This window comes from Zonotrichia leucophrys, chromosome 2 (genome assembly GCF_028769735.1).
Source record: "Zonotrichia leucophrys gambelii isolate GWCS_2022_RI chromosome 2, RI_Zleu_2.0, whole genome shotgun sequence".
Classification (NCBI taxonomy): domain Eukaryota; kingdom Metazoa; phylum Chordata; class Aves; order Passeriformes; family Passerellidae; genus Zonotrichia; species Zonotrichia leucophrys.
The window spans coordinates 137440191-137452212 of record NC_088171.1 but is presented as its reverse complement, the minus strand read 5'-3'; the positions used below and the strand labels follow the sequence as shown (position 1 = coordinate 137452212).

The following is a 12022-nucleotide window of genomic DNA, read 5'->3' as shown; positions in this document are numbered from 1 at the left end:
CTGACTGGCCAAGCCCAGCCCCTTTTATCCCAGTTATCTTTACTAGCCACAGCTGCAGCCCAATTAAGGACATCACAGCTGCAGCCCATCAAGAACAACTGGGGCTCATCCGGGCAAGGCCTATATACGGATATTCAAATACAATACAGATATTTTACTAGGACTCCCACTATACTGAGAAGCAGCATGTGATTGTGACCAAGTGGAGACATGCATTTCAGTTTATTTCATATGATGAAATTTTGCTGGAAAGGTCAGGACTGTGAAGTATTTAGCAGGAAAGAAACAGATAACATAAAGAATGAAAGCTAGCAAGTTTGATTTACAGTAATTACTAACACTTCTTGTCCCAGTCATGCATGTGGTATAATGTATGTATGTTCTCCTGCATGCACTATAAATTTTGTATCTATGTAAAAATATTTGTTTATGTCCTATTGGGTGGTGGGGGGTGGACCTGAAACCCATCCCTCACCTTAGCTAATAAAAAAAGTTTTAAAATATGTTCCTTTAAATCATCAAAATTTAATTTAAATCAAATCAATGTAATCAAAAGTTTTTAAACATGTTCCTTTAAGCTGTTTTTAAACAGCTTCCTTTAAATCTCAGGTGAGAACTGCAGCATTGAAATGCACCCACCATGAACCATGTCAGGGGCTCTTATTGCAGAAATGAGCAGGTGTAACTGATCTGAGATTCAGTGAAGGACAGACAAGCAAGTGCTCTCCATAATGTAATAGACTGGTTTGAAAATGCAATTTTCATTAAAAAACTGCAGTAAATATGAAGAAAAAGAAGAGAAATTGAACTCATAAGTGGAAAATATTGAATTTTCAACCAGAATGCAAATGTTTGCATTCTGAAAATCAGCTGAAGTACTGGCTGAGGTCTTCAAATTTTCATTCGTCTCTTCTGGCTTAACTCTTAAGCTAGAGCACACTTCCTCTGATACAACAAGGAATTTGTTTCTCCAACAAAAATATCAACATTTTCCATTAAAAAAATTGCAAAAACTATGAAGGGTACTTTAATCACAACTCAAAAGCAATAAATTTCCATTATTGAGAACTAAAAGGGCATTAGATGCTTATTGGACCTTTCAGGTGAGACACAGAATGGGAACATAATGGGGAAATGGGATGTCTGCAGTATCTTTCCACTGTGCTCATCCACTACAAGGCTGTGTGCAGTATGGCAGTAACATCTGTGTTGTTACTTAGGCTGTCTTAAAACCCAGATGCTAAGACCATTTGATTTCCTCAATGTACTAGGCATAATAGAGACATAATCAGTCCCTGCTCTGTGCCCAGCTTCATCAAAATTGAGCACTATCTGCACAATTTTTTGCAAAATACCTTTCTTTTGTATTATTATAACCTGGAAAGCTGATATCTAATAATAGACAATCACATGCCGCTATAATTAAACAAGATTATGAATATTAAATAAATTACTAAGACTTAAAAAAAAATTATGGACAATGTTGTTCATAAAACTGAAAAGAAAAAGGAACTTTTCATCTAGTGTGGGAATAAATTAGAAAAAAATCTTTAAAAAGAGGTCCCACAATCTACATGATATTACCATCAATAGATAACTTTCTGATATAACTATTCACTATCTCATATGTCCCTTATTTCTCCCAGAAGAGAACCAGAAAACCTAATCTCTGAACTGGACTGATCTGGCATGCTGCATTGGAAGAAGCCTGTCTTCCTGAAGAAGGGCAGCTAGGAAAGTTTTGGGAGCAGGGCTGAGGGAGGTCACCTTGCTGGGGCTGCCTTTGCTCTACAGAACACTCAGTAAACCAGGTAACCTTTGGAACAAGAGGAGCACTGACACGTTTGGGGGCCTTATGCAGGACAAAGATGTAATCGGCCATTAAACATTTATAACTAGTATTTATAAGCCATTAAAAGAATAGGAAACCCTACATTGCTGTTCTACTCCTTTACACCTATTATCCTGTGAAATCTCAGTGGATTTGGGTTGGGAATATGTGCTTGTTCACTTTACATTTATCACAGGCATGTGACAGGTAATCCTAATACCAATGGCAATCTGCCCCACAGAGCCCCCACACTGCATGACTTGGAGCTGCCTTTTGGAAGCAGTTCAGCCTGTAGGCCCATGGCAAAGATGAACACTTGGTCAGTGGGTTTTCCAAAAAGGCAATGTCTATCAAAGTAGGTTTAGCACTGCCTTGTCCAGAGTGACACATCACACACAAAGCTCCTTGTCAGTTGGAAACACAGAATAAACTCATGACTTTCTCGCACACACTATGTAGACATTCTGGTTTTCCCAACCTCCCTTTCCCCTTGGTAAGCAATGTATTATCCTCATTAGAAATGTAAGGCATACTGAGACACATCCTCAATATCCATGTGGGTGAAGAGGGAAAGTTTTACACATGCTCTTGAGAAAAGTGCTGTTGAGCATTTGGAGAGTAAATAAGAGCTCCAATATCCTTCTTGGTTTTGAAAAGTACTTATTTTCTCTACATATTTCAAGACCCAGTGCTCTAGATCCATAGGGGCATGAAGTCCTTGCACAGAATGAGAGATGCTTGGCTCTTAAACACAGGACAGGTTACATAATCAAAGTCATCCTTTGCATACTTGTAGTCTAATGAAAGTTTGGAGTTAAAGGAGTCTAGAAATTAAATCCTCTATTTAATTGGTAATTTAACCAAGCTTTGGTATTCTTCTGAGAATTTAATGTTATAATACATTTGATCTCAATAAATATTAAATGTCTGCCTAAATATCACTTGCCACATTCTGACCAAATCTTCACAATGGATTCCCTGCACCATTTGGTAGCAAGAAGGGGCCTGGATGAACTCACAGCCTTAGAGTATTTGTTGTTACCATAGAAGTTTCTCGACAGCCATTTACAGTGCCACTACAATTATTTCATAATGCTAACACAGCTATGAATTTGATATGAAACTGCATTTAAATTAAAATAATTCTCTTTCAGTTCAGCTCTCATCTAAGAAGTATCTGAGCCTCTTGATTCAATCACCTCACTATGTCAGATTGCCTAGAGCTCATGATCAAACTGCTCTAATTCCCTTTTTTAAAGGTCATGTAAACATGTGTGCTTTGTGAATTAGATGCAAATTCAATTCCCTATTCACAAAGCTTCCTAGTTAAGTTCCTTACCTATCCCTCAACTGCAAGCTAGCATCTGACAGCAGAATATTGACTTTTGAACTGTGGTCAAAGGCATGATTAAACAAAGAAATCACTGCCCCCTGCAATGTAGAGAACACAGATAAAGGGAAGTGAAGCTACATTTTTTCTAAATGGCCCTAAATTTGTAGATCAACTAACTCACTTTTTAACATGGCTATTCCATGATTTTGTTTGGGGATTTTTATACTGTGTTTTTAAAGGGGTGATATCTGCTGAAGAACAATATGTCTGGGGACCCATGGATGGGTTTTATTGAAGATGTTACTGTAATTAAGAACTGCTTGAGTGTCCTTTCTAACAGAGTGTGCTAAAACAAAAAAAAAAAGGAAAAAATGGATGCCAGTTTTAAGCCATCTCCATCAAAGAGTGAATGAAAAACACCAAAGAGTTCACCATTTGAATAATAATAACAGAGCAAGTGTTTCTGATTCTGGCATTTCAGTTCACCTATGAATAATAGTTTCATTGCTGATTTTCATAATTCTGAAAATAAGGTTATTACATTTATGGTCTTGTTAGATCTTTTCTTATAAGTAGTGACTAATTATCTGTGTACAGTTACTCTGACCCTTATCAACTTAGTTCACCCCATAGGTCTGTGCAGAACAGGACCTTATCTCTGACTGGGATTGATGATGGAAAAAAAAATCAGCAGAGTGTCAGCCTTCCCCAGACATCTACTTGTAGTATCCTGAAAATATCTAGTCTGAAATAATCCTGAACTCACTGTTTAGAACTTTTCTGCTGTGCCAGACCTGAAATCTGAGGATGGTAAGACCCAGAAGGTCACCGGGTTTGTGTAACAGATTTTGCAGCCAATGAAATCTCAACTTCTGTGTTTGCCTCTAGGTTTTCAGCCTCTGGGTTGCAGATTTTCAAAGACCAGGAGAACAAAAACATCTTTAAAGAATGTGAAAATCTGAGATGAAAACACACACACAAACAAACAAACAAACTACAAAGCAACAAGTCATCCACATCTGCTGTCATGCCTGGTAAACCACAAGATACAAGAAAAGCTGTGGGATTGTCTAAGGCAGACAGTTATCCAGGGTGCTTTGATGCTTACCACAGGCAGTGCTTTTTCCAGGTGCATCACCCTACAGACAAACCCTGCTGTGGGAAGATCCACAGTTCTTGTTAGGCCTCAAAACTTCTCAAACTGCATGAAGTTACAGCATTGTTAGAAAGGTAAAGAGAAGTTTCTTGGTACAGTGTGTTTTGCTGAGTGCCATGACAGGTTGTAACGATGAGGAAAAGGTAGACAGCAAAGCATTTCTAGGAGGCTGATAAAGAACCAGAATACATGTAAATTCATCATTCTTATCAATAAACCACTCCCTGCAGACTCTCCTGGTATGCCTACCAAAGATAAGGCATACAGCTATCTCATGGGTAGCTGTGAGATGAACCAGCACTCCCACCCTTAGGTCAGAACAAGAGCTGAGTTTTAGCCACTCATCTGCCTTGAGGTCCCACTGTGGTCTTGATACCTACATTTCTTCCTTTCAGAAATAAATGAATGGCAATATTTGCCAGCAGATTTCTTTAAAAAATAAAGATCAAAGGGAATTAAACCTAACAATTTGTGTATCTGAATAGTTCATATCTTCTGCTAAAATCAAATATTACAAACCTTGTTCTTACCTGAAAAGTTTAAAAAAACTAGTCAAGAAGGTCTCTGGACCACTAGAGTAAAGTTTCTTTACCAAGTCTTGGGAAAGAAAGGATAGTCCAAGGAATTGCTGACTTGCCAAAGCAATCGCAGCATTTAAAGAAGATGGCTCAGGAAATGATATATCAGTTATTCTAATTCTAATCTAAGGAAAAAAAAAATTGGAAAGCTGGACAAAGCCAGGACTCTATCAACAGGGAATTATGAGCTAAAAATAAAGCTATATCATTCAACGTAGTTTCGGAGAAAGTAGTTCTTGTCAAATTATCTTATTTAGATTTTTCTTTTATAAGATTATAGGGCTGGTTGACAAAGGTAGCTGTGTTGTTACAGTCTAATCAAATTTCACTGCGGCATTTGACATACTACACATGACATTGTGTTTTAAAATCCTGCATTATATGTAATTAATAGAGCATAGATTAAATGATTTAAAAGCCACTTGACTGATAGCACTCAAAATGTATGCACTAATGGAAAGGCATTAATTATCTGGGCCATTACTAATAAGACACTGCAAGGCTCTTGGTCCTAAGCCATTTTAACCTTTATTTGAAAATAATCTGAATTCTGGGCACAGTTTGAAGGGGGCAAAACATTGATGCTAGGAAAAGCAGTCAGTAGTCAGCTGCAGAGCATGCTGAATGTCCTGGTGGCCTGAATTCAGCACAAGTTTGAACACACTGAAGTGCTGTGAACAGGGAGCAAAAGCCTGTTGTGGAGTGGAGCTGCCAGCTCATGCCCCCAGGGAAAAGAATCTGTGCGTCTTTGGAAGAGTGAAAAACTCATCCAAAATGGATGAAGAGGAGAAACCCAATCTTTGACATTAGGCAAAGTTTTAACAGGGAGCCAAGGTGGTGTCAGAGTAAGCCCTGGAGAAGTGAGGGAAGAGGAATAGAGCTGAGGAGATTTTTGTATCCTATAGGATATCCTATAGGGATTTTTATCCTATAGAGGATTGAGGGGCTAGAGCAGCTGTGGGGAGAGGAAGTTAGAGAGGGGCAGTGAGATGGGGAGCTGGGCACTCCTGACACATGGCTCTTGGTGTTGGCCCACTCCTTTGCATAACCTCAAGCCCATTTCCCATCCTGCAAGAGTCTGACCATGGCTATTCACATGCAGCACCCTTCCCATAGCCACACTCAGCCTCACCCTGCAGCAGCTGGAAGAGACTAGAGGGCTGGCAGCCACCACTGGGCCATCAGCTTTCCCCTCTCTAAGGACCCCGTAGGAAAAACCAATAATATAGGTCCTGTGGCTAGAGATTAAATGGTACTAGTGGTCATTTCTGGCTTCACAATCCATGAATCACCCCTTCATGCCTGGGTGGGCTTTCCTCCTTGGTTAAAGGTCTACCAGGAAAAAAAAGTAGAGCTGATTTCTAATCTCTTAGCCCAACTCAAATGGCCTTGTAGGTCAGATCAGTCTGGTTAACTTTGTGTTTCTTTGCCTGTTCAAATGGTATTTGGTGTTTCCCAGAGAAAAAGGACTGGAATCAGTATAACGACATAGGAACATGTTGCAAATGTGCATGCAACAAGTCCTTTTTTTATAGCCATTTACAATGGCCAGTATCTCTGTGGTTCAGCTCTCCACAGCATTGAAAGTAATGATAGTATTGAATATTTCACTTTGGTAGTACATACACAAAAATTTGGAACAATACAGAGAAGATTAGCATAGCTCCTTGGCATGGATGACATGCAGATTCACAAAGAGTGACAAAATTTTTTTGAGACAACAGCATGTCCAGCAGAACTAGGAAAGTGATTGTCCCCCTGTACTGGGCAGTGGTGAGGGCACACCTTGAGTCCTGTGTCCAATTTTGGGCCACTCACTACAAGAAGAACATTGAGATGTTGGAACAAGACCAGGAAGAGCAACAGAGCTGGGGAAGGGTCCAGAGCACAAGTCGGATGAGGAGCAGCTGAGGGAGCTGGGGGTGTTTAGCCTGGAGAACAGGAGGCTCAAAGGACCCCTTATCTCTCTCTACAACTCCCTGAAAGAAGGCTGGAGCCAGGTGAGAGTTGGTCTTTTCTCCAGGCAGCCACTGACAGGACAAGAGGACGTGGCCTCGAGCTGCACCAGGGGAGGTTCAGGCTGGACATCATGAAGAACATCTTCACTGGCAGGGCTTGCCCAGGGAGGTGGTGGTTTCACCATCCCTGGAAGTGTTCAAGGAAAGGCTTGATAGGGCACTTAGTGCTGTGGTGTAATTGACAAGGTGGTAACCAGTCAAAGGTGGGACTTGATGATCTTGGAGGTCTTTTCCAACCTTAATGATTCTACAATTTTATGATCTACTTAGTTTATGACTCTGTATATCAGGAAGAATTCCTGGTTGGTATAATCTTTTTAAACATTAAAGTATTTCTCAAACAGATAATATTGAAAAAATCCACCCCAAAAGCCTTTACTGGAGTTTCATTTAGTGCACAGAACAATTAGTTAATTGCTCCATGCTAAAGCAAATCCTCAGCAATTTAGTTTTCAAAATCTGAACTTCTACATAATTTTATTAATAACCAGTAGCTTCATGAGGGCCAAATGAAGCCAAAATCCTTTGTGCAAGGGGGCATAATGTTTGAATTTAAAAAATCCATGAGAGACTTGAATTTGTTGGTTAGAACCCAATACTAATTAAAATTAGAGAAAATCCAACAGACCTTTGATAATCACATCAAAAGCTCGCATTCATTTGATGTGGATAGTCTATATTTCATTGTTACTCTCTTAAAAGATTATTTATGTACAAAGAGTTAGGAAAGAATATTAATATTTAAAAAGTGGAACTATATGGGCAAACACTGATTCAGCATATGATTTAATTTAATAAATGTTTGCTTTATTCTGCTCAAAACCATGACTTGTGACATTATTTTTTGCATAAAGAGTGATCTACAAAGATTCTTAGTAAAATATATTTCGAGTGGAACAAGAAGTTTAGCTTGTTTACTGGGGACTGGATTCAGCAGCATTTGCTTAACAAGCTGGGCATTAAGGAACCACATCAGTCACATTTTCTTTCCAAATTTGCCACTGGTTTACTGAGCAAAGTTCCTCAGAGGAAAAATCTGATTTCATAAAAGATCACACACACCAGCCCTAACAGTCTAAGATGCTGTACTGAAAGTTGTCTGGAAATTCGGCATATTTTATGCAACTAAGGGCAAAGTACTTTCCTCACAGCTGAGTACATGGAAGGCACAGCAGCATTATAAAAGGGAAAGATTACCAAAGATGTCTAGACATGGAGAAAGTATGACCTCAGTTAGAACACTCTGGTGTTTACTTTTACTTTCTAGAGAGAGATATACAGTATTTCATAATTTCAGTATGCAAGACAGCAAGGTTTCTGAGCAGTTCGGCAAAAATCCTCAGTTGACTTCAGGCTGGGAAAAAGAAAAAAGAAAGGATCTGAATAAAAATCATCTGTGAGAGAGGGAAGCAGATAGGAAAGGAATAATAGGAAGCAGAGTGCAGCTACTTTTCATTCCATCATACGGTGTTTATTGCATTTTAAAGGTATCCACATTAAAAAAACCCAACTCAACAAAACTAACCCCAAACCACTCCAATATTATAAAGTTCCAATTATTTAGGAAGCATTTAAATGGCAGCTGGCTGTGTGCTGCAGACTCAGAGAACACATCAGAGAAACTTTGTCTCAACATTCTTATTCCTCTACTCTGCTCTCATGAGACCCCATCTGCATTTTCTCCAGATCTGGGGCCCCCACAAAGGAAGGACATGGACCCAGGGAGCAAGTCCAGAGGAGGCCACAAAGGCAATCACAGGGCTGGAGCACGTCCTATGATGGCAGGCTGTGAGATGTGGGGTTGCTGGGCCTGGAGAAGAGAGGGCTCTAGGGAGACCTTGCAGCAGATTTCCAGCCCCTACAGGAGAGCTGGAGAGGGGCTTTTGACAAGGACATGTAGTGACAAGTGGGAATGGATGGCTTTGAACTTAAAGAACGTAGGTTTAGATTGGACATAAGGAAGAAATCTCTGCAAGGGTGGTGAGATATTGGAACAGGTTACCCAGAGAAGCTATCAGTGTCCCATCCCTGGAAGTGTTTAAGCCTCAGGATGGGGCTCTGAGCAACCCTGCCTACTGAAATATGTCCCTTCCCACAGTCAGAGGGATTGGAACTAAATGATCCCTGAAGTCCCTTCCAACACAAACCATTCTGTGATTCTATTATATATCGGTAACGATGGAATTTTTACATAATCTTGCGTTCAGGGTCCCAGTTTTTCTTTCTTACATATTTGAATCTCTTACTACATTCAGTTATTTTATTTATTTTTAATGATACTCCTTAAATATTTTTCCACATATATGAAATAGTATCTTATCTTTGCTCTATTTCTTTGAAGTCTGATGATAGCGTTGAGAGATGTGTATTGAAAGACTCATTGACGTCTTGTTTTTGCATAAAAAATTATCTCTAAAGATTCTTAGTTTAATTAAGTAATACATTTAGTTTGCTGGCTGATCATTTATTATTTGTAACAGCTCAGTTCAATGTATGGCTCCCGTCAGTTCTGCCTGGGGCTATGTATGTTGAGCCCACACACAAAAGGAGTATCCCAGGAGTATGCTGCGAGTTAGGTAGTAAGAAATGCAACACTGCTGACTGACCATCCTTGCAAAATATGATGTACACAACCAAGCAACACAAAAAAGCTCTGTGTATTTTCTACATTATAAATTCTTGTCAGCCCAAGCTAACCCAGCTGCAAGAAGCAGTCCAGCTTCAGGTATCTCTGAGCTTAACTTTGAAGAATGAATTCCCTCGAGTTGCTGCAGAATTGTTCCTGGTGCCTGAAGTGCTCAGTTATCTCTACAGCACACACTTACCCACAGTAAACATACCCACAGTGTCAAAGGCTGCAGCAGAACCTGTCTTGGCTTTACTTGGGCAACCATTGTTTTGGTTTTAATCCCACAGTGTTTTTGTTTTGATCACACACCTTGAACTTCTGCAAGATAGGGGAAGAGGTCTATGAAACGTTGTTTACAACACAGCTCCATTCAATTCACCATCCTGACTGAGTCCTAGGCTCAGGCCTAGCTATGAGTGAGGGAAGACCACTGGTGGGGGAAAAAATTATTGAAAGTATACAGGTAATTAGAGCCTGAATCATTGCTTACACAAAGGGCTGGTGGAGGCAGGAATGCAGGCTAATGTTCTTTTAATGTGCTATCTTCAAATATAGTGCCTTGGAGGGTTATGTGTGTTCATATAAATAAAGCAAAAGCCAAAAGCCAAAGTATAAATGGACAACAGTGAACTCCTTAAGATGGCAAAAGGCAGGCAGTATAGTTTGTTTTCATGATGTGTGATTCCCAGGAGCCTCAGCAGATTTCAGCAGGGGAAACCTTCCAGAGAAGTCCTCTTGGCTGCAGATTACAAGATCTTTAAGGAGCTCTCTAGAAATAGAGAAGGGTTATTAAAAAGAGATTACTTCCAGGCTGTGACAAACTTGTCGGCACAAGCTAAAAGTGACTTTTCAGATGATTACAACGAGTTTGATAAGATTTTTAGAAGGACATCATTAAGCACCTCTTCAGCACTGAGGGTAAGTTTTTCTCAACCTGCAGGTTCTTCAGACAGACTTTGAATGTGCCAAAACCTAGCAAAGTAGCTGGTAGTTTACACTTTAATAATCAGCATAACAATATAACCTGTTAATCATAGTCCCAAAGTTGGTTGAAGTTTTCCAGGAAAAAAAACTTCATGTGCATATCAGACATCTGAAACTAATACCTCTACCTTTAAAGCTACAAAGATAGGTGAAAGCAAGTACCTCATCATTAAAATGGTTTTGATCCAACACAGCAAAGTAATCATATTGGAGAGTCAGTTCAGTGGAACTATATTTTTTCTTAGTATAAATCAAAAATTTTGATGAAAATCTACCCAGGAAAATGTCAGATCTCACGATAGTTAACTAATCAGTATATGTCTTTGAAAGAAAGAGAAAAAATTAATTCCCTCTCCTTCGAGTGAGGCATAGATATACAAATTTGACATTTTCTTTGGGTAAAGTTTTGTGAAGAGGGGCTTGCAATTATGTTTTTAAATCTAAATTTCACTTCAATGTTCAAAGGAGTATTTAAAGGGCAATTTTAAATAATCAGGAAGATCAGTGCCTAGCCTCCTGAACTGGAAAGTATTTAAAAACTACTTACTGGCAATTCTGCTCAATTAAGTTCATGTAACTCACTTGTTTATTGCTACACAAAAGAGAATTGATGAACAACATGGGTGGAAAATACAGCTCTCAATAAAATAAGAATGAGGCAAGATATTAATGTGTCCCTCAAATACGTATATTTATCTTTGGTATTAGTGTGATTTTCATTTGTGCATGATAAAAAGATCAACATTAGAATTCTGAGGGTTAACGTTAACATGGCTTCCCTTTTTACATGCACAAATAACTGGGAACAGTTTGCAGAGTATGTTATTTGATAACAAATATACATTTAACTATCAGATTAACAGGTACATTAATGTATGTAGATGTTGACATATCCACATTTGCACCCATAATAACTTGCAGATGTGGACTATGGGCATGAAAATGGCCATATTTTAGATATTACTCTTCAAGTCTACAACATATTTTTATTCTCTAGTGATTCTGGCATGAGATTTTTTTTTTTAAATACTCAGATTCCAGTTAGGTTTGTGCTCCTAACTCAGGCAAGTGTTTTTTTTGAAATTTCACCTTGAAAGCACACTTGGAGTTGTCATTTTTCAAATGTACACAAGAATTCCATCTGCCTTTTCAAATTAACACATCTCAGCCTTTGACTTTTTTTATCTGCAGGAAGGTTATTATGAGACGTTTCTTCCTGCACTTAAAGGTTTTTCTCTATTACTTTGCTCTCCCTTGGAGCTCTTCAACTCCTCTCTAATCACCAAGGGTTCTTCATGGTGCTCTGCTTACATGCAAAGCAAGAACAAGCAAACAAAAGCTGTTTAGGCACATCATATTTCTTATAAATTGGTGAGAAAAGATAGAGAAGTAGCTCATTTATTTCACTACACTAAGAAACCCAGAAATCAGGAGAGAAGCAGGAGGTAAAAATTCTCCAAATTCTGTCCTGTAAATTTGGGTCAAAGAGAAGG

General features: G+C 39.0%; 1 non-coding gene across 1 annotated transcript; it reads left to right on the top strand.

Annotated features, from left to right (window-relative positions):
- The first annotated feature begins 6500 nt into the window (after nucleotides 1-6500).
- On the top strand, nucleotides 6501-6610 carry LOC135444743 (U6 spliceosomal RNA). The gene has a single exon (XR_010439271.1). It is a non-coding gene; the product is annotated as a U6 spliceosomal RNA (small nuclear RNA).
- Nucleotides 6611-12022: the final 5412 nt, after the last annotated feature.